Source organism: Capra hircus, chromosome 13, assembly GCF_001704415.2.
Source record: "Capra hircus breed San Clemente chromosome 13, ASM170441v1, whole genome shotgun sequence".
In the NCBI taxonomy this organism is placed as follows: domain Eukaryota; kingdom Metazoa; phylum Chordata; class Mammalia; order Artiodactyla; family Bovidae; genus Capra; species Capra hircus.
In genome coordinates, this window is record NC_030820.1 from 78,455,729 (window position 1) to 78,481,410 (window position 25,682).

The window sequence follows — 25,682 nt, forward strand, 5'->3', positions numbered from 1 at the left end:
TGAAAACTAAAAGATATGCCAACCCTGGACCTACATTCCTCCCTGGCAAAAGCTGGCTAGAGACAGTAGCAGCTTTTTCCCTCCGATGAGACGTGGGTTCTCTAGTTTGCCGCAGTCGCTGCTGCTCCTGACGGCTAACGCTGGACTCCCTTTAGGCATCTGCTTTACCTTCCTGGTGCCTGCAGGCATCTGAGATTTTAACGTTGCTTTCAACGGTTTCTCTTCTAAGAGGAGAGACAGCTCATCAGAGCGCTGTGCGCTGGCAGAGTCTCAGCAAGGCTCAAAGGGAGGCTGGGTGTCGTGGCTCAAGATTGTTGGGTCGGTGGGGGAGGGGAGAGTCAGGCGATTGCCATGAATCCAGGCTGTAGTTTCTTAATATCAGTGAACTTAGATGGCTTTTTGAACTTGGCTGGTACTATGTTGCTTTCCTTGTATGTATAGCAACATACTTAATGCGACTATAAACAGTACAAAAATTAAAATACACTAACTTGTTGTGAAGTCAAATGGGCCTTAGAAAGCATCACTACGAACAAAGCTAGTGGAGGTGATGGAATTCCAGTTGAGCTGTTTCAAATCCTGAAAGATGATGTTGTGAAAGTGCTGCACTCAATATGCCAGCAAATTTGGAAAACTCAGCAGTGGCCACAGGACTGGAAAAGGTCAGTTTTCATTTCAATCCCAAAGAAAGGCAATGCCAAAGAAGGCTCAAACTACCGCACAATTGCACTCATCTCACATGCTAGTAAAGTAATGCTCAAAATTCTCCAAGCCAGGCTTCAGCAATACGTGAACTGTGAACTTCCTGATGTTCAAGCTGGTTTTAGAAAAGGCAGAGGAACCAGAGATCAAATTGCCAACATCTGCTGGATCATCGAAAAAGCAAGAGAGTTCCAGAAAAACATCTATTTCTGCTTTATTGACTATGCCAAAGCCTTTGACTGTGGATCACAATAAACTGTGGAAAATTCTGAGAGCGATGGGAATACCAGACCACCTGACCTGCCTCTTGAGAAATCTGTATGCAGGTCAGGAAGCAACGGTTAGAACTGGACATGGAACAACAGACTGGTTCCAAATAGGAACAGGAGTTCGTCAAGGCTGTATATTGTCACCCTGCTTATTTAACTTATATGCAGAGTGCATCATGAGAAACGCTGGACTGGAAGAAACACAAACTGGAATCAAGATTGCCGGGAGAAATATCAATAACCTCAGATATGCAGATGACACCACCCTTATGGCAGAAAGTGAGGAACTAAAAAGCCTCCTGATGAAAGTGAAAGTGGAGAGTGAAAAAGTTGGCTTAAAGCTCAACATTCAGAAAACGAAGATCAAGGCATCCGGTCCCATCACTTCATGGGAAATAGATGGGGAAACAGTGGAAACAGTGGCAGAGTTCACTTTTTTGGGCTCCAAAATCACTGCAGATGGTGATTGCAGCCATGAAATTAAAAGATGCTTACTCCTTGGAAGAAAAGTTATGACCAACCTAGATAGCATATTCAAAAGCAGAGACATTACTTTGCCGACTAAGGTCTGTCTAGTCAAGGCTATGTTTTTCCAGTGGTCATGCATGGATGGGAGAGTTGGACTGTGAAGAAGGCTGAGCGCCGAAGAATTGATGCGTTTGAACTGTGGTGTTGGAGAAGACTCTTGAGAGTCCCTTGGACTGCAAGGAGATCGAACCAGTCCATTCTGAAGGAGATCAGCCCTGGGATTTCTTTGGAAGAAATGATGCTAAAGCTGAAACTCCAGTACTTTGGCCACCTCATGCGAAGAGTTGACTCATTGGAAAAGACTCTGATGCTGGGAGGGATTGGGGGCAGGAGGAGAAGGGGACGACAGAGGATGAGATGGCTGGATGGCATCACTGACTCGATGGACGTGAGTCTGAGTGAACTCCGGGAGATGGTGATGGACAGGGAGGCGTGGCGTGCTGCGATTCGTGGGGTCACAAAGAGTCGGACACGACTGAGCGACTGAACTGAACTGAACTGAACTTCTTGAGAGCACTGACCATGTGCCAGAAACTGTTCTCAGATTTTTTTTTACATTAAATTCTCACAATGACCTTGCAGGGTCGGTGCTATTACTTCCTCCGATTTAGAGACGAGGGGACAGGTACGTCACTTCTCAGGATAGGACGCAGCTGGAAAACAAGAAGCCGTGATCGCCGTGTCCACAGAATGGCTCTGGAGCCTGGGGCTTAGCAGGACTGGAGGTGCCTCTAGAGGATGGTTTTTAAAGTCACCTGTGTCGCCTCATTTCCTGGCATGGGAACCTGCCACTCTCCTGGTAGGAGTCTGTGAGCCTTGAGGCTCCCTTGCTCTGGCAAAAGGTTGGGGGTTAGGCGCCCTGCAGGTCAGGCCCTGGAGGTCTTTGCTCTGCAGACACACAGGAGGATAATAAGGCTTCAGCAAGAGGTGGATGGGGTGGGGGTGGGGCAGGAAAGCAGCGGCCCTGCAAGCTGGGACCGGATGCCCCCAGCCAGCCCATGGATCCCCGAAACTCAGGTGCCCCCAGCCAGCCCGGGGCATCAGCTCATTTCCCCTGTGTCCCCACGTCCGAGGTCAGAGTCCCGTTGCTCAGCTCTCTGCATCCGTCATGCTGCAGTGGAAGATTTCCGTGCCCTTGTCGTTACTTCGCATTGCTTCTGGGCTGCGTTCCCTCTTATTTCATTTTCATTTGAAATCCTGAGCTCACCCTCTTCGGAGCTGACGGGACCATTTATTTCCAAGGCTGCAGCTGGGCGGAGGGTGGCCGACAGCTGCGCGGAGGCCTCTGGGTTTCTGCCACCTGGTTTTCTCCCTGTGGACAGGGGTGGTAGGCAGGAGGATGTCTTCATTTTGCAGCAGCAAAGCTGTCAGAGCCTCAGAGCTAATCCCTTTGGCCCCAGAGGCCACCGCCTTGGTGGACTCAGTCCCCCTGTCTTTTGACCTTTTGGACTCAGAACCTTGAGAGGGCACAGGAGGTGCTTTGCAAGTGTCCTATCAGATACCCTTGGATCATCATAGTTGGGAAGACACCTAGAGACTATTTGAGACTCTCTCTGAGTGTCCGATAAGGAGACAAAGCCCAGAGAGGGCAAGAGATTTGTGGAGATGGCACAGCAAGTGAGCAACAGAGCAAGGCTGAAGGGCTCCAGCTCTTTCCATTATTATACAAGCTGGGCTCTTCAGAATCTCAGGAGGCTCAGCCTCGAGACCTCTTGCTTATGCACCAGCCGTCTGGAAAGCTCTGCCAGCCCTCTTCCTCCCTCGGTCTTAGCTCAGGCGTATCTTCCTCAGGCAGCCTCGGACGCCTGCACCCAGAGCAGCCCTTCCCCCACATCATGTTCTTTCGCAGCTTCTACCTGCTTGTCCTCAGAACTCTGATCAGTCCCCCAAATAATGTCTCCCCAGCAGAACGCAAGCTCCGTCGGGGAGGGACCGGGTCTGGTGTCTGCTTTATTTACCCCTCTTTCTCAAGCAGCTGGCACACCAGCGGTGCTCCATGACTATATACAGATCAAAGAACTAATCCAGGTGGATTTCAGGGACTTCAGCTTATCCTTAGACTAGGAAACAGTTTTCTGTAAGCGTCTGTGGAATCCCTCTCATTTGCTCTGTTGTTCAGTCACATAAGTCGTGTCTGACTCTTTGCAACCCGGTGAAAGGCAGCACCAGGCCTCCCTGTCCTTCACTGTCTCTGGAGTTTGCTCAAACCCATGTCCATTGAGTCGGTGATGCCATCCAACCATTGCATCCTCTGTCATCCCCTTCTCCTCCTCCTATCAATCTTTCCCTGCATCAGAGTCTTTCCCAGTGAGTTGGCTCTCTGCATCAGGTGGCTCCAGGTAGTGGAGCTTCAGCATCAGTCCCTCATTTGCATTAGGTCAGAATTTATTGGTGGAAATAAAGTTCACTCCTAAAAATGCTTCAAGGCTATTCATCTAGCCTCACTTTGATTGGTTCATTTGATGCCGTTTGCTGAGCTCCGGGTCCATGCCACACTGTCTGCAAGGTGCTGGCTGTGCAGAGGAGCTGGCGTTCACCAGGATTCTTCTCAGACTGGGTCTCAGCACAAAGGAGAAGTCACTGGCTCATGTGGTTGAAAAATCGAGGGGCTCATCTGCCTGACTCCAAAGCCCATGTTTTTAAAAACCTCCTAGGGACTTCCCTGGTGGTCCATAGGCTAAGACTCCACGCTCCCAACACAGGGGGCCTGGGTTCCATCCCTGGTCAGGGAGCTAGATCCCACGTGCCGTGCAACTGAGAGTTTAAATGTCGGAACTAAAGATACCACATGCACTAGCTAAGACCCAGGAGAGCCAAATAAATAAACATTTAAAAACAGCTACTTAAAAAATTACGGTGTCGTTTACATACAGTGAAATGCGAAGGTCCTAAGTGTGTGGACTGATCAGTCTTGACAAAGGCACGCGCTTGTGTAACACACACCTGTCAAGGTACAGAGCATTTCCATTATCCCAGGAAGTCCCCCCTCCTTTCCTAGGAGGCTTTCCTCCCCTAAACGTGCCATCCCAGGGGCCACCACTGTTCCCGTTTCTTTCACCGTAGATTAGCTTTGCGTCTTCTGGAGTTTCACGAGAGTGGAGCCATACTGCGTGTGCCTTCTTTGGCATCTGCCTTCTTTGGCTCAGTGTAACGTTCCGTGCTCAGCTTTGAACTTGGCTTATCGCTGCACGTGTCACTGGTTTATTTGTCTTCATTGCTGAGTGGTATTCCATGGTAGGCTTCCCTGGTGGCTCAGCGAATAAGAACCTGTCTGCCAGTGCAAGAGAGGCAGGTTCGATCCCTGGGTCGGGGAGAGCCCCTGGAGAGGGAGATGGCAACCCACTGCAGTATTCTTGCCCGGGAAATTCCATGGACAGAGGAGCCTGGTGGGCTCCATGGGGGTCTCGAAGAGTCAGACACGACTTGGCAACTGAACGGCAACAAGCAAGTGTTCCATTGTGCGGACACGCCACATTTGGCTGCTCCATACCCTTGTTGGTGGGCATTCGGGTGTTTGTTCCCATGAGCGGCTTCTGTGGCTGAAGCTGCTGGCGGCGGGGGGCCTGCAGGGGGCCTGCAGGGGTGGGCTTGGCTTCCATGGCCCTCTTGCTGCTGACACAGATCCTGTCCTTGGAGCCCCCTGCGGGACGGAGCTCCCAGTACCTTCTCTGTCCTCTCTTCGTACCCTTGTTATGGTGCATACTTCATGCTCACCCCTGTCAGGGCCTCCCATTTATTTTCAAGAGCTTCCTTTTGAAGTAAGGGAGAAAGGAGCCTTATCCATTTCTCCTTTCATTTCTGCTAAAACAGGTTTAATCCTCTTTCACACAATGTGGATCCTTCTGACGTATGGAGCAGAGTCTTGGAGGGGAAGGAATGGGCAGGGAAGGCGGCCAAAACATAGCCTCCTATTTCAAGAGTGTCTGTTGTGGCATTTACACATTGCGGGGTGGGTTTGGAGGGGAATGCGTTCTCGTCACTTCAGGCTACTGGTCAAGTCATGGAATATTTATAAAGCACCTACTGTGTGCTGAACGCTTTGTTGACTCCTGGACCCTGAATGCTTAAAAGATATGCTTTCTTCTCAGGGGTAGAGTGGTAGCTCTTGCCTTTAATTTCATCGGGACGGGAATGAAAAATCTTTGGGGGAAAAGAGAAAAAATTAGCCGTCAGCCGTAATAGTAATTTGTGCGTTCACTGGTCCACTCTTTTATGCATCTTGGAACAAACGTGTATTGAGTGCCTGCTCTGAGGCAAGCCTTCTACTGGATCTTGGGGCTATGGCTTTGGTCATGACGGGTAACATCTCTCTCCACGCACATAATTTTTTACTTAAAAAAATTTTTTTAAAGATTTTTTTTTGATGCAGACAATGTGTTTTAAAAGCCTTTGTTGAATTTGTTACAATATTGTTTCTGTTTTATGTTTTGGTGTTTTGGACACAAGGCATATGGGAGCTTAGCTCCCCGACCAGGGATCCAACCCACACCCCCCAGCACTGGAGGGTGAAATCTTAACCACTGAATCTCCAGGGAAGTCCCTTTCATGCCCTTTAAATATTTGTGAGTGAGAGGCAGTGAATAATAAATAGGTATGGAATGAAGGGTACACAAGTCAAGCAGAGAGGGTTCCAGAGCAGTGGGGGCAGCTCTGGGGAAGTGACATCTGGGGCTGAGTCCACTCACGATCAGGGAGCTGAGCCAGAGCCTTCCTCCAGAGTCTGTCCCTTGTGCTCTTTTCCTACAAGTTAGGGGTTCGCTGTGCCGAGCCACGATCGTCCTCATCCCGCTCTCTCTGGCTCCTGCCCGGCCTGCATTCTCCTAATCCAATCCATCGCCTGGGCCGGCAGTCCACTTGTGCCCGGACCACCCCCGGCTCATGCGCGCCAGCTGCCCTCGCAGCTGCGCCAGCTCGCCAGGCGCCGGGAAAGTCCTTCCCTGAGACACCTGCACAGCTTGATCACTGACTTGCTTTTAGGCCTTGGCCCAGACATCACCTTCGTGGTGAAGTCTCTCCGGGTCCCCATCCTTAAAAGTGCCACCCCTCCACCCCCAGGGCCTCCCCATCCTGTCCTGTCTCCTTTCCCTCTTGAGCTTTTACCACCTTTTGACAAACTGCAGATTTTGATCATCTGGGATGAGGTGAGGGAGCAGTTCCCGGAGTCCTGGGGAGAGTGCGGTGGAGAGAGTCTGGGGAGAACCTTGGGTGGAGGGACTGGGCCGCCTGGTGAACACGCTCTCTCCTCACTCCTCTGTAGGCTTCCCATTGGCCAGGCCCGGTCAGAGGATGGAGGCAGGCGCTTGTTGACCTTTAAGGGCCCAAAGGGCGGAGAAGTTGGTCTGGACGGGGTGGACTTCAAACTCTTGTTTGAGGCCCTGAACTTTTCCTAAAGAGTTTGCTGGCTGTCACAGTGGGCCAGGAGTAACCCAGTGGGCTGGACCTTGGTCAGGCTGGCAGCATTTCCACCAGGATGTGTGCAGAGAATTACAAGGCCTGAATTGGAACTTCAACTTTCCCCATGACCAGGTGGGTGATTTTGGATAAATCACCATGCCCTCAGAATGCAGATCCTCATTTGTTAAATGCAGTTAAAATCCTTGCTTGGGATTTCCCTGGCGGTTCAGTGGCTGAGACTCTAAACTTCCAGTTCAGGGGGCCTGGTCAAGGAGCTAGATTCCACATGCTGCGACTAAAAATCCCACCTGCCACAGTGAAGGTGGAAGATCCCAAGTGCCGGAATTAAGAGCAGACACAGTCACAGAAATAAATGTTTCTTGAAAAGCACCTGCGAATCATAAAGAATTAAGAAAAAACCTCTCTTCATCCCTCTCTGGATGGTTGTGCAGTTTCAGTGAAGATTAGGGAATGCTCTGCAAATGGCAGAGTCTTGGACAAAATTGGTTGCTTTAATTCCAGCCGCCGAGCACATTGCTTGTTTGTTTGTTTCTTAAAGCACATTGCTTTTGTTGACTTGGGAATTGCAAGTCTAGGTGCAGAATGGGTTCCTGGTCACCACGAGGACCTGGGAATGACAGATGTTTCCAACTCAACTGATTCCCTGGAATTGGTTTCTGATGGGAAAATCCACAAAATGCTTTAACTCCCAGGTATAGGCAGCAGTTCTGTTAACCCATCAGTATGAAGAGGCCCAGTTTCTGTGGGGGCCCTGTAGACAAGCTCTTGATTCCAGCTCTTAATAAACACTTCAGGTAGTGACCGGTACATCCCCCTCCTCCCTCCGTCTCTCCACTCAAGGGGAGTACCCCTCTGGGGGTGAGAGAGGGTGGCAGTGTGGTGGGCAGAGCTGCAGGAAGAGGGTGGGGAACACTGCCCGCCCCATCTCTTTGTTCTGGGACTCTCAGGCCAGGCGATGGCAGGTAGGAGACACCCCGAGGCCAGAGCCCGGGGCGCCCTGCCCCAGGGAGAGCAGGGAACAGTGCTGTGGATGCCAAGGCGTTTAGAGGCGGACGACGCACTCTCAGCAATCTGGGCCACTAGCCCAGCGTGCAGTCGGCTGGTGGGCATGGCACGGCTAATTGCAGTGGTTTGGCATTCGGTGCTGGGAACAGGCATTGTCCTGAGTGCCAGCCTTAGAGGCAGTTCTCAGCCAGCCGCCGCTGCCCGCTGTCACTCTCTGGCTTTGATGACGGTGATCGTGTTTGTTGTCGGGGGTGGGGAGAGAGGCCCTCTTTCTCTCACCTTGGCAGCTTATTGAACCCATCCTGCTTTCCCGCCACAGGGTCTCAGGGCTCAGTGGCCTGAACTCTAGCCTTGGCAGGGGATCTCCGAGGATTCAGCGCTGCCGCTTCCTCATTCCATCTGTGAACAAGCTGCTTCGTTTTCTGGGCCTCAGTTTACCCATTAATAACGTGAGAGAGTTGCATTGTGGCGTGTGAGCTTTCTTCCAGTTTGAACGCCTTGTGTTTCTAGGTGGGGTTTCTCAGCCCAGACCCAGCAGGACACTTCCTGTTTTTGTGTTTCACCTTATTGCACTTCACAGATACTGTGTTTCTTTTTTTTTTTGCAAATGGAAGGTTTGAGGCAACCCCACGTGGCAAGTCTCTTGGCGCCGTTTTTCCAGCAGCACCCTCTCACTTCATGTCTCTGGGTCAGTCAGTCAGTTCAGCCGCTCAGTCGTGTCCGACTCTTTGTGACCCCATGGACTGCAGCACGCCAGGTCTCCCTGTCCATTGCCAACTCCCGGAGCTTACTTAAACTCCTGTCCATTGAGTAGGTGATGCCATGCAACCATCTCATCCTCTGTTGTCCCTTTCTCCTCCCGCTTCAATCTTTCCCAGCATCAGGGTCTTTTCCAATGAGTCAGTCAGTTCTTCACATCAGGTGGCCAAAGTATTGGAGTTTCATCTTCAGCATCAGTCCTTCCAATGAATATTCAGGACTGATCTCCTTTAGGATGGACTGGTTTGATCTTGCAGTCCAAGGGATTCTCAAGAGTCCTCTCCAACACCACAGTTCAAAAGCATCAATTCTTCGGTGCTCAGCTTTCTTTATGGTCCAACTCTCACATCCATACATGACTACTGGAAAAACCATAGCTTTGACTAAATGGACCTTTGTCAGCCAAGTAATGTCTCTGCTTTTTAATATCCTGTCTAGGTTGGTCATAGCTATTATTCCAAGGAGCAAGCGTCTTTCAATTTCATGGCTGCACTCACCATCTGCAGTGATTTTGGAGCCCCCAAAAAAGAGTCTGCCACTGTTTCCATTGTTTCCCCATCTATTTGCCATGAAGTGATGGGATCGGGTACCATGATCTTCGCCTTTTGAATGTTTTTAGCCAGCTTTTTCACTCTCCTCTTTCACCTTTATCAAGAAGTTAAAGAAGTTAAAGGAACTAAAGAGTTCCTCCTCGCTTTCTGCCATAGGGTGGTGTCATCTGCATATCTGAGGTTATTGATATCTCTCCCGGCAATCTTGATTCCAGCTTGTGCTTCATCCAGCCTAGCATTTCACATGATGTACTCTGCATAGAAGTTAAATAAGCAGGGTGACAATATGCAGCCTTGACGTACTCCTTTCCTGATTTGAAACCAGTCTGTTTTTCCATGTCTGGTTTTAACTGTTCCTTCTTGACCTGCATATAGGTTTCTCAGGAGGCAGGAAAGATGGTTTGGTATTCCTATCTCTTGAAGAATTTTCCAGAGTTTGCTGTGATCCACACAGTTAAAGGCTTTGGTGTAGTCGATAAAGCAGAAATGGTTGTTTTTCTGAACTCTCTTGCTTTTTCTATGATCCAACAGATGTTGGCAATTTGATCTCTGGTTCCTCTGCCTCTTCTAAATCCAGCTTGAACATCTGGAAGTTCTTGGTTCACGTACTGTTGAAGCATTACTTTGCTAATGTGTGAAATGAGTGCAGTTGTGTGGTAGTTTGAACATTCTTTGGGACTGGAACGAAAACTGACTTTCTCCATTCCTGTGGCCACTGTGGAGTTTTCCAAATTTGCTGGCATATTGAGTGCAGCACTTTCACAGCATCACTTTTAGGATTTGAAATAGCTCAATTGGAATTCCATCACCTCCACTAGCTTTGTTCGTAGTGATGCTTCCTAAGGCCCACTTGACTTCGCATTCCAGGATGTCTGGCTCTAGGTGAGTGATTACACCATGGCAGTTATCTGGGTCATGAAGATCTGTTTTATATAGCTTTTCTGTGTATTCTTGCCACCTCTTCTTAATATTTTCTCCTTCCGTTGCGTCTATACCATTTCTGTCCTTTATTGTGCCCATCTTTGCTTGAAATGTTCCCTTGGTATCTCTAATTTTCTTTTCCATGTCTGGTTTTAACTGTTCCTTCTTGACCTACATATAGGTTTCTCAGGAGGCAGGTAAGATGGTTTGGTATTCCCATCTCTTGAAGAATTTTCCAGAGTTTATTGTGATCCACACAGTTAAAGTCTTTGGTGTAGTCAATAAAGCAGAAATAGTTGTTTTTCTGGAACTCTCTTGCTTTTTCTCTATGCTTTTTTTCTGGGTCACCTTTTGGTTATTCTTGCCACATTTCAAACTTTCGTTGTTGTACCAGTATTTGTTATGGTGATCTGTGATCAGTGATCTTTGCTGTTACTGTTGTTCAGTTTCGGGGTGCCACGAATCGTACCCATGTAAGAAGATGAAATTAATCAGTGACTGTTGTGTGTGTTCTGACCGCCCTGCACGACTGGCTGTTCCCCCAGCCCTCCTTCTCTTGTGGCCTCCCTGTTCCCTGAGACACAGCAACGCTGAAACTGGGCCAGTTAATAGCCCTACCGTGACCTCCGACTGTTCATGTGAAAGGCAGACGGAGCTGCATGATTCTCACTTTAAATCAGGAAGCTGGAAATGATGAGGCTTAGAGAGAAAGGCAGGTCCAAAGCTGAGAGGCCAAAACCTAGTTCCTCTTCTGTACCATGATTGGGCAAGTTGTGAATTCAAAGGGAAGGTTCTTGAAGGAAATTAACGGCACTACCTCAGTGAGCACACGAAGAATAGTACAACAAATCTGCCTTGTTGCTGATGTGGAGAGAGCCTGAGTGGTCTGGACGGAAGACGAAGCCAGCCACAGCTTTCCTTTAAGCCCAGACCTGACCTAGAGCAAGGCCCCGACTCTCCTCAGTTCTGTGAGGGCTGAGAGGGGTGAGGGAACTGAAGCAGGAAGGGTTGAAGCTGGCAGAGGCTCAAGGAGAGAAGCCATTTCCATCACAGATAAATGCAAGGTGAAGCAGCAGCAAGTGCTGATGGAGAAGCTGCAGCAAGTTATCCAGACGATCAAGGTGAGATAATCCACGAAGGTGGCTACACTAAACAACGGATTTTCAGCATAAAAACAGCCTCCTATTGGAAGAGACATCATTTTGTTGACAAAGATCGATATAGTCAAAGTGATGGTTTTTCCAGTGGTCATGTATGGATGTGAGAGTTGGACTATAAAGAAAGCTGAGTGCCGAAGAATTGATGCTTTTGAACTGTGGTGTTGGAGGAGACTCTTGAGAGTCCCTTGGACTGCAAGGAGATCAAACCAGTGCATCCTAAAGGAAGTCAGCCCTGAATATTCATTGGAAGGACTGATGCTGAAGCTGAAGCTCCAATACTTTAGCCACCTGATGTGAAGAGACAACTCACTGGAAAAGACTCTGATGCTGGGAAAAGATTGAGGTCAGGAGGAGACGGGAGCAACAGAGGATGAGATGGTTAGATAGCATCACCACTGACTCAGTGTACATGAATTTGAGCAAACTCTGGGAGATAGTTAAGGACAGAGGAGCCTGCATGTTGCTGTCCATGGATTTGAAAAGAGTTAGACATGAAACAGTGTCAGACTTTATTTTGGGGGGCTCCAAAATCACTGCAGATGGTTACTGCAGCCATGAAATTAAAAGATGCTTACTCCTTGGAAGAAAAGATATGACCAACCTAGATAGCATATTCAAAAGCAGAGACATTACTTTGGCGGCTAAGGTCTGTCTAGTCAAGGCTATGGTTTTTCCAGTAGTCATGTATGGATGTGAGAGTTGGACTGTGAAGAAGGCTGGGCGCCGAAGAATTGATGCTTTTGAACTGTGGTGTTGGAGAAGACTCTTGGGAGTCCCTTGGACTGCAAGGAGATCCAACCAGTCCATTCTGAAGGAGATCAGCCCTGGGATTTCTTTGGAAGGAATGATGCTAAAGCTGAAACTCCAGTACTTTGGCCACCTCATGCGAAGAGTTGACTCATTGGAAAAGACTCTGACGCTGGGAGGGATTGGGGGCAGGAGGAGAAGGGGACTACAAAGGATGAGATGGCTGGATGGCATCACTAACTCGATGGACGTGAATCTGAGTGAACTCCGGGAGTTGGTGATGTTCAGTGAGGGCTGGCATGCTGCGACTCATGGGGTTGCAAAGAGTCGGACAAGACTGAGCGACTGAACTGAACTGAGACATGACTGAGCAACTGAACAGCAACAAACCTGGAAAAAGATACCATCTAGGACTTTTGTGGCTAGATAGGAGAAGTCAGTGCTTGGTTTGAAGTCTTTAAAGGACGAGCTGCCTCTCTTGTTGGGGTGAATGCAGCTGGTGATTTTAAGCTACAGCCACTGCTCATTTGCCATTCCAGAAATCCTCGTTGCTGGAAAATGAAGGAGGAATTCTCACTGGGAGGTTTTGGTCACATACTGTATGACCATATACTATGTGCTGGATATTGGGAATATAAAGTTGAACCAGAAAGACCTGTCCCTGCCCACACACAAAAACCATATTCTAGAGGGAGCTTGGGGAGAAGGAGATGATATTCAGGTAGCCACATTAGTGATAAGGCATTTTCAAATCTCACCCTTAAAAAAGTGATGGATGGAGTGCTCCGTGGTGCCTAATTAAATGTCTTCTTTAACAATTCTGAAATTTGCACGTTAAGTTTTAAGTAATTAAGTAGTGTAATCAGACTTTATTAAGCATTAGGTAACATGTCCAGAGATAAGACTAGAAAATATATATATATTTTGGCTTCAGAATAGATAGAGGCTAGGTGGGAAAAATCCTTTGAATTCCTGTGCTTTGGGTAATTTATACATAGCATTTTTTCTATTATTAATTAATTTATTTTGGGGGTCTCACCTTGTGGCATTCGAGATCTTAGTGATAAGCTTTGTGTAATTTATTGAGGAGTGTGTATGTGTGTGCGCGTGTGCACACGTGTGTGCATGTACGTGTGTGCATGTGTGCATGTGCGTGTGTGCATGTGTGTGTGCGTGTGTTTAGTCACTAAGTCGTGTCCGATTCTTTTGCAACCCCAGGGACTGCAGCCCGCCAGGCTGCTCTGTCCATGGGATTTCCCAGGCAGGAATACTGGAGTGGGTTGCCATGCTCTCCTTCAGGGGATCTTCCTGACCCAGGGATTGAACCCAGGTCTCTCACATTGCAGGGGGATTCTTTACCATCTGAGCCACCAGGGAAGCCCAAGAATACTGGAGTGGGTAGCCTATCCTTTCTCCAGGGGATCTTCCTGACCCAGGAATTGAACCAGGGTCTCCCACATTGCAGGCAGATTCTTTGCTAGCTCAGCTACCGGGGAAGCCCAGACAGACCCCATGTGACCACATTCTTTCCCAGGTCTTAGAATACCATTGATACCAGGATGGATCCTAAGTTCATATCTACAGCATTGATTCTCTTTTGATCTCCACACTGCTGTAGCTATATATTCAACAACTCCACTTAAGGAAAAGTTCCACTGATCCCCTCCCAACGTTCCCCAGATCACTCTTGCCCCATCTTCCTCACCTCTTTCTCACCCTAATGTTACCAGCCTAAAGCCCTCAGGGTCTTCCTTTATTTCAGCTCCCCCTCCTCCATCCCACATCCAGTCCCTCAGCCAGTCGCACTGGTCTTCCCTTCAAAACGAATCCTGAACCCCACTTGTCAGCCCTCCATGGCCGCTCCTCTGAGCCAGGCCACCATCATGTCCTGCCTGGAGGGATGTGGCAGCCTTTTAACTGGGCTCCTTGCTGCTGTTCCTGCCTTCTTAGAGGTCATCCTCCTCCCTGCAGCTGGAGGGATCTTCTGAAAACTTAATTCAGATGATGTCATCACCTGCTTAAAACTCCTCAGTGGCGTCCCACTGCACTTAGGAGGAAGAAAAGAGTCCCGATTCCTTCCCAGTGTCTGGTAGGGCTTCCCTCCGCCCCCGCCCCACCCCCGCTGCCTGTCCTGTCACCTCTCCCTTGGCTAGGGTACCACTCCAGGCTTCCTTCTGCATCTTGAACAGGCTTAGGGCTTTGTCCTTGGTTTCCTGTAGATCCTTTCATGGCTGCCTTTTTTCTGTTCTTCCTGTTTCAGCTCAAAGCCTCTCCTCCGAGGCCTTTCCTGCTGGGTGACGCCTAGCAGTCTTTGGTAGCCTCTCTGATTTCTGATATGATAAGATGTCCCAGACTCATGCTGTATACTCCCTGCCCCAGGCCTAGAATCAGTCATTTCTCCAGGGGACTCTGGTTCCTTTATTGGGAAATGACACGTAGAGACCGTAATCTAGGTACTAGGGTGTTCATTGCTACTGGGTTGCTTATTCTTCCTACGTATTTTCAGAAGATAGCATTCGATTGATGTTATTTTAGTCCCTAAATCATGTGCAACTCTTTGCAACGCCATGGACTATAGGCCACCAGGCCCCACTGTCCATGGGGTTTCCCAGCAAGAATACTGGAGTGAGTTGCCATTTCCTCCTCCAGGGCATCTTCCCAAATCAGAGATTGAACCTGCAGTGGCAGGCGAATTCCTTACTGCTGAGACACCAGGGAAGCCCACTATAGTGTCAGTAAATAGGACTTAAAATATATACAATAAATCACGATTTCATGCTTCAAATTCAGGAACTACAGGGCTTTTACTTAATTCCACTGATTGTACATCGTGTTTCCTTTTCCTCACGCCAAGTCTTTCAACAAAAGCATAATTGCTCATCTTCTTTATTCCGTTACACACACACCCCAGTCTCAGAATAGCAAAATATCAATGTCGCCATCAACAATGTGATGGACTAAAGCAATTTAAGATTCACTTGCAGTCCTTTTTCCCCTTGGGATGAAAAGTGAAAGTGAAAGCCACTCAGTTGTGTCCAGCTCTTTGTGACCCTATGGACTATGCAGTCCATGGGATTCTCCAGGCCGGAATGCTGGAGTGGATGGTCTTCCCTTCTCCAGGGGATCTTCCCAACCCAGGAATCAAGCTCAGGTCTTTCACGCTGCAGGCAGATTCTTTACCAGCTGAGCCACAGGGGAAGCCCAAGATTACTGGAGTGGGTAGCCTATCCCTTCTTCAGAGGATCTTCCTGACCCAGAAATCGAACTGCCATCTCCTGCATTGCAGGTGGATTCTTTACCAACTGAGATATGAGGGAAGCCCTCACCCTTGGGATCATGCAAGTTAAAATACTGTCATTTAAAGTCACTTGGTGGGGGGGCTTCCCTGCTGGTCCAGTGGTTAAGACTTTGTCTTCCAGTGCGGTGGGTACAGGACCGATCCCTGGTCGGGAATCTAAGATCCCACATGCCTCGCCACCAAAAACCCAAAACATAAACCAGAAGCAATATTGTAACAAATTCAACTCAGACTTAAAAAATGGTCCGCAGAAAAAAAATTATTTTTTAAAAGGTAAAGTCACTTGGCATACCTCCTCTCTGTGAGCTGATGGCACAGGCTGGACACACAGTGTCTTCTGTTTTAATTCGTTATCATTTCCCAAGTATTGCTTTGTGAAAAATTCAACTTTGTTTATGAATATGTAAAATATTTTTATGCTTTTCATATTGATTAATTCTCCTGCCACTGCTCCCAGATGTCCACAATCTAATCTCTGGACTGGAAGCTGTGAACATGTTACTTTACGTGGCCAAGGGATTATTGCAGATGAGTTGAGGACCTTGAGATGAGAAGATTATCCGTGATAATCAGGTGGGCCCAATGCTTGTGTGTGTGCTTCCTTAGTCGTGTCCAGCTCTGTGTGACCCCGTGGACTGCAGCCCGCCAGGCTCCTCTGTCCTTGGAATTCTCCAGGCAAGAACACTGGAGTGGGTTGCCACTTTCTTCTCCAGGGGATCTTTCCCACCCAGGGACTGAATCTGCGTCTCCTGCCTTGCATGCGGATTCTTTACTGTCTGAGCCACCAGGGCAGCCCGGTGGAATCATAGGGCCCTTATAGAGGGAGGCGGGAGTGGGAGAGTGAGAGTGAGTGAGACTGGCAGTGAGAGGAGAGCAGAGGCTGCAAGCCGAGGAACTCGAGTGGCCTGCAAGACTGGCCGGGTCTGGGACTGGGTCTCTCTGAGAGCCCCCAAAAGAGCGCAACCCCACCAGCACCTTGACTTTAACCCAGGGCCCCCACCCAGCACTCTAAGAGAGTCAGTCTGTGTTGTTTTGAGCCCGTTGTGGTGATTTGTTAGAGCAGCCATTTGAGGCACACACACTTCCCAAGACTGGGTCTGGCATTTACTCCTGCTGCCTCCACCCTATTCTACCCTCCCTAATAATCTTTAATGTGTATTTAGGGCCTATCCTTCCATCTTTAAAAAATATACACATTTGTGTCATCAACTAGAAGTCCCTGGTGGCTCAGTGGTAAAGAATCTGCCTGCAATGCAGGAGACGCGGGAGACGCAGGTTCGATCCTTGGGTCTGGAAGATCTCCTGGAGGAGGGCACGGCAACCCCCTCCAGGATTCTTGCCTGGAAAATCCCGTGGACAGAGGGGCCTGGTGGGCTGCAGTCTAAAGGGTCGCAGAGAGTCAGACACGACTGAGCGTGCACACGCAACGCACGTGCAATCAACCACATAAATACACAACCAAACGCACGTATCTGTGTAAGCCCTTCTTAAGTCAGTAAGTTCTGTACATGTTCTTCTTCTCCTTGCGTCTTTCACTTAACCGTACATTCTGGAGCTTACTCTGTAGCAGCATGAAGAGTTATTCCTCTTTCCTTTTACAGCTGCAGACCATCGCCCTGTGTGGAAGCACCGTACTTTAATTATTGGTCTCCTTTTGAGGACAGCGGATTGTTTCTAGTCTTTTGCTGATACAAATAGTGCCGCAGTGCATGTATCCTTTTATATTTTTGCCAGCATATCTTTGGGATGGATTCTTGGAAGTAGAATTGCTGCATCAAAGAGTAAATGCATGTGCAATTCTACAGATATTGTCAACACCCTTAACAGAGCGGATAGCATTTTGCATCACCACCTGCAATGTACAGGAGGCTTGGTTTTACCCCCGAACCTTGTGTATAAATCTTTGGATTATAGCCAACATGATAGAGGAAAGATGCTTTCCCGGTGTTATTTTTTTCTTTTAATTTTTATTTTATATTGGACTGTAGGTGATTTACAATGTTGTGTTAGTTTCAGATGTGCCAGTGTGTTTTAATTTGCATTTTTCTTGTTATAAGTGAGATTGAACATCTTTTTTTTTATGGTTCATGGATGTTTGCATTTCTCTTTTGTGAGTTGTTCCAATTACATTAGTATTGAATACATTGAATGAATGAATAAACAAATAAGTATATCAGAATTTCCAGGAAGAAGAAGAGCTCTTTGAGGAAGAGCTAAAAACCTCCCATTTCTTTGTTGCCTAGCCATTGCCACTCCTTCAGACGCCCAGCCCCGTGCCGGGCGCCCCGGCGGTCCTTGTTGTTGTTCAGTCGCTCAGTCGTGTCTGCCTCTCTGTGGCCCCATGGACCGCAGCATGCCAGGCCCCCCGTCCTTCACGGTCTCCTGGAGCTTGCTCCGATTCATGTCCATTGAATTGATAATGCCGTCCAGCCACCTCATCCTCTGCCATCTCTTCTCCTTTTGTCTTTGATTGGTCTTTTCCAATGAGTCAGTTATTTGCCTCAGATGGCCAAGGTTTTGGAGCTTCAGCTTCAGCATCAGTCCATCCAATGAATATTCAGGGTTGATTTCCTTTAGGATGGACTGGTTTGATCTCCTTGCATTCCAAGGGACTCTCAAGACTCTTCTCCAGCACCACAATTTGAAAGCATCAGTTTTTCGGTGCTTGGTATACATTACTTTGATCAGGCTGGAAAGTCAAATCTGCTAGCCTTTCACTTCTGTAAAGGGAATGGCAAGAGCAGGCTTGTGAATATGAGCACTGGGAGGCCCCCAGACCAGACTGTGCTGGGGGTCGTCAGAGCTGGGGAACTGCCGAGCAGCAGAAGGTTGGGATGGACCCTCGTGCTGTGTCTGCAGCAGCCACAACCCCCGCCAGGACTCAGCCCTGGCTGGGAACCCCTGGCCACTCCCGTACCCACTGTCTCACCCTCCCCGCAACTGTTCTAAACCCTCTGGCCTGACCCAGCTCTCTGTGTTCAGGGAGTGGGAGCTGTTGGATGGATAAGGCGGGTACAAGGCATGGTAACATGGCAGAAACATGGCTGGCTTTGAGCCTGGTAGTGCTCGGTTCAGATCCTGGCTCTGACATGCCTTTACCTCTGAGGACTTGGGGGAGCTGGTTAACCTGCTTCGTGGAAAATGAGAATAATTGTACCTTCAGCATCATTTAAGAAAATGTATGAAATTGTTTTTGTGAAGCACATGGTATCTAGCAGTGATGGTTATGCCAATAAGTATGGTCAACCATCATGCACCTAGTATAAGTGAGATCTGGTCCTTGGTGTACGTTTTTTGAATTTACTGATTTATCTTTGGCTGTGCTGGGTGTTTATTGCTGCGTGAGCTTTCCTCTAGTTGCACAGGCAGGGGCTACTGTCTAGTTACCGGGGTACATGGCTTCTCATTGCAGTGGCTTCTCTTGTTGCAGAGGACGGGCTCTGGACCAGGTGGGCTTCAGTAGTTTCAGCTCCTGGGCTCTGGAGCACAGGCTGGGCAGTTGTGGAGCAGGGCTTGGTTGCCCAGTGGCACGTGGGATCTTCCAAGCCCAGGGATTGAACCTGTGTCTCCTGCATTGGCAGGTGAGTTCTTCACCACGGAGCCACCAGTGAAGCCCGGCGCTTTGTGTTTTTACCTGTCATCTGCTGTATTCCTCACGGTAACCCTGTGAGGCCACTGCGTTATCATTCTGCTGACTCCAATGAGGAAGCTGAAGGGCAGAGTTCTGGCAGTGGCCCAAGGTCTCAGAGCTACCGACTGGCAGAAGCAGCATGAATCCAGATAAATTGCCTCCCAAGCCAGGGTGCTTACCTGCCTTGCTCTCAGCTGCTGACTCTGCAGACCACACCCCAGCCTCACCTGGAGGCTAGTGAACCCGACCTGACCACCTCCCAGTGGGTGGTTTTCCAGACTGGCTAGGGAGCTTGCAGGGTCCAGTGCAAAATGAAAATTTGGGCCCTCATTTTTAAAATAGTCATCATTTTAGGATGGCGACAGCAGAGCATTCACCCAGGCACAGGGCCCTTCTGAACGGGGGCAGCACTCCCCAGGCGGCCCACCCTGGTGGTCTGGGTGGGGCTGTGCCTCCCAGCAGACTCTGGGCTGGCTGGCTGCACCCTGCCTGCTCCAGAGACCCCTCAAACGCATTGCCAGCCTCCTAACTTCTCCAAAGGCCCAAAGGAAACCCTGAGATCGGCTCCGTGGCCCCCAACATGAACCCTGTAAGTCTTCCTGGCTGCCCTTAGCTCCACAAAGAGCATCACTGCGTCTGCATGAATGCTTTACACGTGACTCAGGCTGGCCCAGAACCCTGACGTGCGCAGGTAACGTCGGGAAATGCCCCAGGAGGCAATTTCGCTTCGCTCTTCTTCCTCCCTCCCTGGGGGATACTTTCCTGGAGACATTTTTGGTTTCACAACTGGCACCTGGTGAGTAGAGTCTGCACGCACTGCTAACACTCCAGTGCGCAGGACAGCTTCCCACAAAACAGAGAAGTATCTTGCCTCCGCTTGTGCTGGCATTGAGCAAGCCTGCTCTAAAGATTCACAAGCCTCTGTTTCCCCAGATTTCTGACTTCTGACCACTTCTGACCACTTCACAGTCTGGTCTTCTTCTTGCTGTTCTGAATGGAGCTTCCCCCTTGTTGTCTTCTAAAGTAACTCACCCTTCAAAGAGCTTAGTCTTTTACCAGCCACAGAAAAGAACTCTGACAGGTCTAAGCCAGTCGTCTGCACACCCCAGTTATAGACACTTCTTGCATCTCTTGCAGCTTGAGGTTGCCACGTGACACAGTTCTGGCCAATAGGATGTAAGGGGAGATGTGCTGGGGGCTTTTGAGAAAGAAATTTCTCCTTTCATGAGGTGTTCTGGAGAGGAGAGCTGTTTGATGTCAGACCCTAAAGCCTCCTTGCCTGAGTACCCATGTAGGGATGTGGTGTTAGGGCTGTAGCAGCCGTCTTGTGACTGTGAGGTAAGTCAGGAGACTCACAGAGATTAGTGAGTCACTGAGACACTGAATAAACCTCAGAAACATCCTTATGCATTTAGACCTTACTCAAATATCCTCAGAGTTTAGACTTGATCCCCTTGGACAAGCAACTTAACCAGTCTCTGCCTCACTTTTTGTGTAAGAAGCAAAGAATAAATACTTACTGCTCACTTTTCACTTTCATGCCTTGGAGAAGGAAATGGCAACCCACTCCAGTGTTCTTGCCTGGAGAATCCCAGGGACTGGGGAGCCTGGTGGGCTGCCGTCTATGGGGTTGTACAGAGTCAGACATGACTGAAGCGACTTAGCAGCAGGCACATAAAGTTAGTGTAGACATTTAATGAGATAATATATGTAAAACATCTAAGTGTCTAGAATATGATAAAATTCAATGTATTATAAATGCCTTTGTTACTGCCACTGTTAACTGAATTAATCAGTTAATTGTAGGTCTTATGGTAAGTTTCTTCTATTGATTAATTCTCACTTAGTTATCTAACAAATATGTATGAGAGCCTGCCATGCTAATGTACTGGAAATGATAGGAAACTATTTAAAAAGAACAAAATGAGAGGGGAACAATACCCAAGAAGTTGTTTATCAGATTCCATCAACATTCCATTTTATTTAAGAGCAATATTTTTCAAACTTTAGTTTTCTGCATTCCTTATATTTGTCATGTCCATTTATCATGTCCATACCATAGTATAATACATATACTATTACTGAAAACTTTTTTAACCTAACTGATTATTTTTGGCTAAATGGATTTATTTTGTGAAGAAGCTTTGTATCATTACTATGGTAAATGAAAAAACTAACATCAATTGGCATAAGTGAAAATAAAGAAAATAAAAATGCAATAAGAGATTCCCTAATGTTATTGAATTAAAACAAAATAGTCATTTATGTGCTACCTAATATCACCTTCTGCACCGCAGTCGAACCACTTAGAAAACACTGAAGAGAATAATCACAATTAGTGAAAACATTTAAAAACCAACTGAGATTCATAAATGCTGCAGTGGGTCTTGATATAGATGTTAGACATAGTAATATGATTATTATGCTTAATTATTCCTCAGCAGTTCAACATACTTAGAGAAAAATCACTATGAAATACAGTGTGGCTTTCTGGTTAGCAATATTCTTCCCCTCCTGATCAAGTTTATGAAACATTTCTCTATCATAATCCCCCAGATATTTCACTGTGAATGTAGGAATCCAGTAATCCCTTTCAATAGTAATTTACTCTGCTTTCAGTATCACATTTACTTAACTTTTGCAGGTTATGGCCTTTCTGAAAAATCAATGGTACCTAATCAGCCTGTTTATGCCTGAAGTTATAAACTCTTTTTTCTTTCTTGTGCTGGAAAAACTCATAACACTACAGTTTCCTGTAAAATTCAGCCTAATATTCCAACACCTTTGCAAGTTGTTGGCGAAAAGGTCACCCCCCTACGCTCCCTCTGCCCTGGGATTTGGGGGTGTATTTCGCTGATGCTGTTGGTCCCCCAAATGTCCAGGCCCCTTGAACTTGTTGAATCACTGCCAGCGCTCATTTATTTTTCACGCTTGCTGTGCTGGGTCTTTGTTGCTGCACTCGGGCCTTTTTTTAGCTGCAGTGAGAGAGGGGGCTACCCTCTCGTTGTGGTCTGTGGGCTTCTCATCGACAGGCTTCGCTTGTTGCCAAGCAGGGGCTCGAGGGCACATGGACTTCCGTAGCTGTGGTTCTCAGGCTTAGTTGCCCCGAGGCATGTGGGATCCGCCCGGACCAGGGATCGAACTCGTGTCCCCTGCATTGGCAGGCAGATTCTTAACCACTGGACCACCAGGGAAGTCCTGTAACTGCTCTTCTGATGCTGCCTCCCGCCCTGAACCAAATGCATTTCTCACCACACATTCAGATTCTTCTCCTGGACGCTGTTGTTCTGTATTTCCCTTTGAAAGTAGTCTGGACTCAGTTCAGCATTCAGGGTGCTGCACAGTATGACTCTCACCTGGCTCCCTAGCTTGGCCTCCTCGTCGTCTTCTGCACCTGGCCACTGGCTGGATGAGCTGTCTCTGCACACGGCTCCACTCTCCTGAGTCTGGCCTTTGCCCTTGTCACCCCTTCCTCCCAGACGCTTCTCTCCCAACCTTCTCCATCTCTCCAGATTGAGTTAGCAGTCACCTCCTACAGGAAGGCTCCTGGGTTCCTTGTCTGTTTACTGCTCTTGAATAAAAGCAGCATCACCTGCTATGCTGTAGTTTATTATTTGTGACCCTCTGAGAGTTTCTCCAGCCTGTTTCCAAACTTCCTGACTAAGGAAGCACTTGTGACTCATTTCTGTGTATCTGGTCGTGATTACAGGGGTAGCGAACTGGGATGACAATGGGGAAAAGACAGTAATGTGAGTGGGCAGGGGTCTGATGGAGATACAGTAGGGGTATGGCTAGCTGCCCCTGGTGGGGAGAAGAGATTCAGCCAGTTGTTGCCACAAGAGACTATAGCTCAGACCTGCGGTTGTCATTCAGGCGCTCAGTCGTGTCCAACTCTTTGCGACCCCATGGACTGCAGCATGCCAGCCTTCCGTGTCCATCACCATCTCCCGGAGTCTGTTCAAACTCATGTTCATCGAGTCAGTGATGCCGTCCAACCATCGCATACTCTGCCATCCCCGTCTCCTCCCGCCTTCGATCTTTCCCAGCATCAGAGCCTTTTCCAGTGACCTGCGGAGTCCCTGTTTTTCCAAGAGGAGGAGACTGAAATCTAGAGTTTGATGAGAAATCTCATCCAATGGGCCATTCCTCACAGGGTCTCTGGCTTAACACTGTTGATACGCTAGCCTGCTACCTGCCTGCAGGGTACATTATGGAGCATGTGGACAGAGAATGTGCCTACCATTTCAGTAAACAAAGGGCGCTGTGGTCATCAAGCCGTCAGCCACTGCAGTCACCCTGACTCTCTGCCCTGAGGGGACTCAGGATGGGGAAAAACAGGATTCTGGCCCTCCATAGCTCTGCTGCTTATCACACCAAAGGCGTAATTCCAATGAGTCCAAACTCTTGCATCCGCCCATACATGGAGAAACACTACAATTGTTAACTTGAGATATCTGTTTTTTATGATAAACAGTAATTTTTGATCTTTACTTTTTTTTTCAGCAAAAACTCCTATGTATCCTGGCTCCTCCATTACATCTTTAGAATAGTCCCTCAGAGCCCTCCGAGAGGCTGTGATCCTGGTCTATAGCTGCCAGAAAAAGCACAATGCTCAAATTTTTAGCTGGTGCTTTTTTTTCAGTTGACAAATGATTAACTGTATACTGAATAATTTAGAAATGGAAAACCAGCTCGCCCCACTAGCTACTTTATCTGTCCTGTGAAAACACTGGCTTGCTGGTGTTTTTTTTGTCACCCAAATGAATATGGCAGTAACGTAGTTATAGCTTATGGGGTGCTTACTCTGAGGGGCCGGGTTCTAGGTGCTCTGGGGGAGTGTGCTCATTTCATCGTCCTGAGGGCCGTGAAGCAGGCACGGTTATTATGCCTGGAGGGATGCCGTGAGTAGAGGTGGCAGACGGGGCTTGCATGGGGCCGAGGTGAGATTTGAACCTGGGGCATCACGTTGGAGTCAGGACTGAGCCCGAGGCGTGGAGTCACACCCCAGAGGACAGGTGGTCGGGGGCAGGGAGCACAGAGCCGCCTTCATGCCAGTGTCTGTAACTGTGCTGACTTCGCCCCATTTTGGCCCCCTCCTCTGGGCCCAGCCCTTCCAAGAGTGCCTTAAGCCACCTGAATTCCAGCTCTGTTTCACACTCAGGGAAGTGGGGGGCCTTGCCTAGGAGAGGCTGGGGAGAGGCGAGGTAAGCACGGTTAAGCACCATTGGAGGGTCTTGAAGGGTGAGCAAGTGATGGTGAGGTGAGGATAGGTAATTAGGCTGGAGAGGAAAACCCCAGACCATGAGACTGCTGCTGTCCTGAGGCGACCAGTCTGCGAGATGGATCACAACTGGGCACCTGCCTCAGCTTCGTGTTCTGGAGGAAAAAGTCCTGCACGTCTGGCATTTGGGGACCAACGTTACCGGCCCCTGTTCCAGGCAAACTCCATCTCCTGGAACACCTTGCTTCATTCTTCCCACTATTTGGACTCAGAGTAATAATAATAACAATAATGGTAATAATGGCTAGCCTTCGTTAAAGGATTACGTGCCTGGCACTATTTTCAGGGCTTTACACGTTTTAAGTCATGTAATAACCCTGGCAATGTATGACGTTGATCCATTGTTTCCTTTTTAATAAGGAGTGGATGAAGTAACAGGAGGCAGAGAGGTGAAAGTTACTTGGTGCGGTCTGAATCCAGGCAGCGTGGCTTGAAGGCCTTGCTCTTGCTTCCCGGCTGTGGAGGGCGGCCCTTGGCGCACCGGGCCCCCTGCCGGTCCCCGCCCGTGGCTCGCAGTCTCTTCCTCCCAGGGAATGACCACCGTCCGGTTTGGGTGTTGTGCCCGGGCCCTTTGGCTGTGTCTGCAGTGGTACATGTGCCACTTAAGCCCTCTGTTCCTCTCTCTAGGGGCTTCCCTGGTGGCTCAGACGGTAAAGAATCTGCCTGCAATGCAGGAGACCTGGGTTCGATCTCTGGGTTAGGAAGATCCCCTGGAGAAGGGCATGGCCACCCACTCCAGTGTTCTTGCTCGGAGAATCCCATGGACAGAGGAGCCTGGCTACAGTCTCTGGTCACAAAGAGCTGGACACGACTGAGTGACTTTCGCTTTCTTTCTGGTGGCTCAGTGGTAAAGAACCTGCCTGCCAATGCAGGAGACACGGGTTTGATCCCTGGTCTGGGAAGATCCCACATGCTGTGGAGCAGCTAAGCCCGTGGGCCACGACTCCTGAGCCTGCGCTCCAGAGCCTGGGAGCTTCAGTGACTGGACCCACGTGCCACGCTACTGAAGCCCGCACCCCCTGGAGCCCCTGTCCCACAGCAAGAGAAGCCACGTCAGGAGACTGTCCCACAGCTGGAGAGCGGCCCCAGATCACCATAGCTGGAGAGCGGCCGATGCAATGATGGAGAGCCACCACAGCCCCAGATAAGTGAATTATAGGAAATACGAGCCCTCCCTTTAAAGCAAATTTATGTGTTAATTACAGGTCTGTTTCATTCTTTTTTTGTGGTGGTGCTAGTGGTAAAGCAAATGTATAATATAAAGTTTGCCATGTTGCCCATTTTTAAGTGGATATTTCAGTGACATTCTATTCATACTTGTTGGATGACCATCACCACCATCCATCTCCAGAACTTCTTCATTACCCCAAACTGAAATTCTATACCCATTGAACACTAACCCCCCACCCCACCCA

General features: G+C 48.6%; 1 long non-coding RNA gene across 2 annotated transcripts in view; it reads left to right on the forward strand.

Moving 5' to 3' along the window:
• LOC106502801 overlaps positions 1-25,682 on the forward strand; it is a 37,308-nt gene that overhangs the window by 5,240 nt on the left and 6,386 nt on the right. The window contains exon 1 of one of the 2 annotated variants that reach the window (XR_001919086.1): positions 18,855-18,936. The exons of the other annotated variant lie outside the window; for it this stretch is intronic. This is a non-coding gene — a long non-coding RNA (uncharacterized LOC106502801). Of the gene's footprint in view, positions 1-18,854; positions 18,937-25,682 lie in introns of those variants that run through there. 2 annotated transcript variants of the gene reach the window in all.